The following is a 4079-nucleotide window of genomic DNA, read 5'->3' as shown; positions in this document are numbered from 1 at the left end:
GGTGCACCCCCGCCCCCCCTCCCCTTCCCCTACCTCTCCCCTACCTCTCGCAAATCCTCTGCCCCCCCCCCTTCTTCCCCTTATCCAAATGGCTCCACTCCCCCACCTTCTCCCTCCCTCTCCCTCACTCTTAAACCTACTGCCTCCTCATCGGATCTCCCTTCCCTTTCTTCTCCCTCATCCTCCCTCACTCCCCCCCCCTCGCCACTCACATCCCACAGACTCCATCTCCCTAATTCTTTTTTATCTTCTTCATTCTCTTTCTTTACTTCCCCCATTTATCTCCTTATTCTACTGCCCCACTTTCTCTCTCTCCCTTCTTTGCTCTCACCCCCCCCCCACCCCATTCTCCCATGCTCTTCTCACCCCTTTCCCTTCATCTCTTACCTTTTTCTTCCTTCTCTTTTTCTTCCTTCCCTCCCTCTCTCCCCTCCTTCCTTCCTCCCTCCCTCCTTTCTTCCTCCCTCTCTCCCCTCCTTCCTTCCTCCCTCCTCACTCCCTCCCTCCCTCCCTCCCTCCCTCCTCCCCTCCTTCCTTCCTCCCTCCTCCCTCCCTCCCTCCCTCCCTCCCCTCCTCCTTCCTCCCTCCCTCCGTCCCTCCCTCCCTCCCTCCCTTCCCTCCCTCCCCTCCTTTCCAACCTCCCTCCTCACTCCCTCCCTCCCTCCCTCCCTCCCTCCCCTCCTTCCTTCCTCCCTCCTCACTCCCTTCCTCCCTCCCTTCCTCCCTCCTTCCTCCCTCCTCCCTCCCTCCCTCCCTCCCTTCCCTCCCTCCCCTCCTTCCTTCCTCCTCCCTCCTCCCTCCCTCCCTCCCTTCCCTCCCTCCCCTCCCTCCTTCCTCCCTCCTCACTCCCTCCCTCCCTTTCTTCCCTCCCTCCCCTTATCCCACCGCCTCCTCCCCCTGACCTCCTCTCTCTTATCTTGGTGCTCCCCCTCCTGTGTCCCCTCACTTCCCCTCCTCCCTCTTTTCCCCTCTTCCCTCCTACCTCTCCCCTTCCCCTCCTCCTCGCATCCCCCTTGAGAAAATCTTCGGGAGAAAAGGGAAAACTTACTAGAGAAAAGGGAAGAGGGCAGAGAGAAACTAAAAGAGAGAGAAACTGAAAGAGAGAGAAACTGAAAGAGAGAGAAACTGAAAGAGAGAGAAACTGAAAGAGAGAGAAACTGAAAGAGAGAGAAACTGAAAGAGAGAGAAACTGAAAGAGAGAGAAACTGAAAGAGAGAGAAACTAAAAGAGAGAGAAACTGAAAGAGAGAGAAACTAAAAGAGAGAGAAACTGAAAGAGAGAGAAAGGAGTGAGGGAAAGAGTCGGGGAAAAGGTAGATAGGTGGGGGAGGGGAGAGATGGAAGGAAGGAAACGTAGACAGAAAGATTGTAGAAAGAGGAAGAGACATGATGAGAGGAAACAAATTAGAGAGAGAAAGAGTAAAAGAGAGAGAGAGAGAGAGAGAGAGAGAGAGAGAGAGAGAGAGAGAGAGAGAGAGAGAGAGAGAGTGAAAGGAGAGCGAGGGAAAAGGGGGAGAGTTGGAGAGGGGGGGGGGGGGTGGAGTGGATTCAATACATAATTTCCAAGCGTACATAACTTACACCTGGGAATAATAGGATGTCGTGCCAGGCAAGAGATAAATGACTCAATAACACTGCAATAACGACGTAGATTGTAACTTATATATACCATATTACGGTCCGACCTCGATAACCAGAACCTATACCTTGGCGCTTTGACTCATCGACGGACTGACGGACAAGCGAGTCGGTCCGGGCGGATCGTCCTCCACTCGTCGGTTCTGGAGAGACGATCAGCGGCCCGGACGAGACCGAGGGTTTATTCGAGCACCGGCGAATCGCGGTTCGAATAAATCGCAATATTCATCCGGCCATGAATGTTATAAGTCTTCCTTTGTTGGCAAAATTTCACCCCGGGTTTCGGTGAAGTAATCGCGGGAATTGCTTCGGAAATTATTGCGTTTTTTTATCTTTTATTTATTTATTTTTTTTTTCGTTCAAGAAAGAAAACGGGAAGAGGGGAGGAAGGGGAAAGTCTAGACATTTTCTCGGGATTACTGTATTATATTTTTTTTATTATTATTACTATTTTTTTTCTTTTTCTCATAAATAAATAAATAAATAAATAAAGGAAGAAAAAAGAAGAAGAAAGAGAGAAGGTAGACGGAGTGAGAGAGGGAGCGAGCAACGCCCCCCTCCCCCCCGCATTCCGCCATCTTGAATTTACATTCCGGAATTAAGGTGAATGAAGATTGATATCGCTGGATATTGCGTCCCGAAACCAAGGCGAAGTTGCATTATTGCACACGACAACAACAGGGACAGTAACAGCAATAGTAACGAAAAAAAAAGCAGAAGGTAATATTGAAGCGTTGATTATTTTTTTTCTTTTTTTTTTGTAAATAAGGAAGAAGGTAAGATAAGCAAGAAATTGATAATATATGGTCGTATTGTTAATGTTTATGCTCAAGATCCAGGTAGACATTTCAAAGTTTCAACCATAAAAAGTTTATATTTTGCCTTGAACTCGAAAATGATTATCTGATAATGAATGGATATATCGATTTTTTTTTCTTTAGAGCTTGACCTATCATAACAAGAGTTCATGGAAATTGTAAAACTATCATTGTCTAATTGCAACACACACACACACACACACACACACACACACACACACACACACACACACACACACACACCATACACACACACACACAAACACACACACCATACACACACACACACACACACACACACACACACACACACACACACACACACACACACACACACACACACACACACACACACACACACATTTATTTATCATTCCCCCCTGCTTATTACTTTCTGAGTTTATACAAAGAAAAAAAACGAAAACAAACAACGGCACTCAGATATACATACACACCCACTTTAAGCAGATATACACGTACTATTAGCAAAGAATTACGTGTGTTCTTGTTTACATACTTGGAACCTTACATATACATGTTTACCCACGAAAAATTATAACAGTATTGTGTAAACCCAACGAATACGGGGCTGTCTTATTCATGCAAGGAGAGAGTAAGGGCATAGCTTGTTTACTTTGCAATACTGCGACGTTTTATTGTCTTGCAAATAACACATGCAGACCTGGAAATATTTGTAATTAGTTTCGCATATAAACCGTTTTCTTGGCCTTTCGTAGTTTCCATTTATTGAGGAGTTTACGTTGTGACGTCTGTCCGTTTGTCTGTTGATGTCAAGATCTCGTTTCCGTTTCGCTCTTGAGACAGACGTTTTGTGTTCTTGTTTTGTTGTTTGTTTCTATTTCCCTTTGTTTCTTCTTTGTTGGGGGGGGGGCATTGTTTTCTTTTTTGCTTTATGTATCGTTATTAATAGTTTTAGTACGTTACATTCCCAATATCTTCATTATCTGTTGGCCTACTTTTAAACAACCACTGAAATTTTATTCTAACGTTCGATCAATCTTTATTATTTTCTCTTTTTTTTAGGTGAAACATCTTTCTCACTGTTTCAATCTCTACCTATGTATGAGTGTGTGTGTGTGTTTGTCTTTATGTTTGTCCATCCGTCCGTCTGTCTGTCTGTCTGTCTGTCTGTCTGTCTGTCTGTCTCTCTCTCTCTCTCTCTCTCTCTCTCTCTCTCTCTCTCTCTCTCTCTCTCTCTCTCTCTCTCTCTCGCTTTTAATGCACCCTCACATATGTATACATTCTATATGCCCTTAAATTCTTCACCGTCATGACCGTACCTAAAGCATTAATCTGTCCCATTAAAATTTCAAAACTATTTTTCTTCAGAAAGAGATCAATAGATTGGCCTGAGAAAACATCCTGCATTTTAGATTACTGAACATTAAATGATTACGAAATCGATCCGTTTCTGAGTTAATTTTGCACCAACCTACATTTAGAATCGAGGCTGCATCAATCACGTCATTTCATTTAAATCTGAGAAGCCAAAATCAACATCAACCTGAATCAATCTCAGTTTATGACGTCATGGGATTGAGTAAATACCACTGGCGAGAGAGATAAACAAACATACATAGAAATACACACGTTCACACACATG

The sequence above is a fragment of the Penaeus monodon genome, chromosome 37 (assembly GCF_015228065.2).
Source record: "Penaeus monodon isolate SGIC_2016 chromosome 37, NSTDA_Pmon_1, whole genome shotgun sequence".
Classification (NCBI taxonomy): Eukaryota; Metazoa; Arthropoda; class Malacostraca; order Decapoda; family Penaeidae; genus Penaeus; species Penaeus monodon.
The sequence above is the reverse complement of the archived record's forward strand: the minus strand, read 5'-3'. Positions refer to the sequence as shown.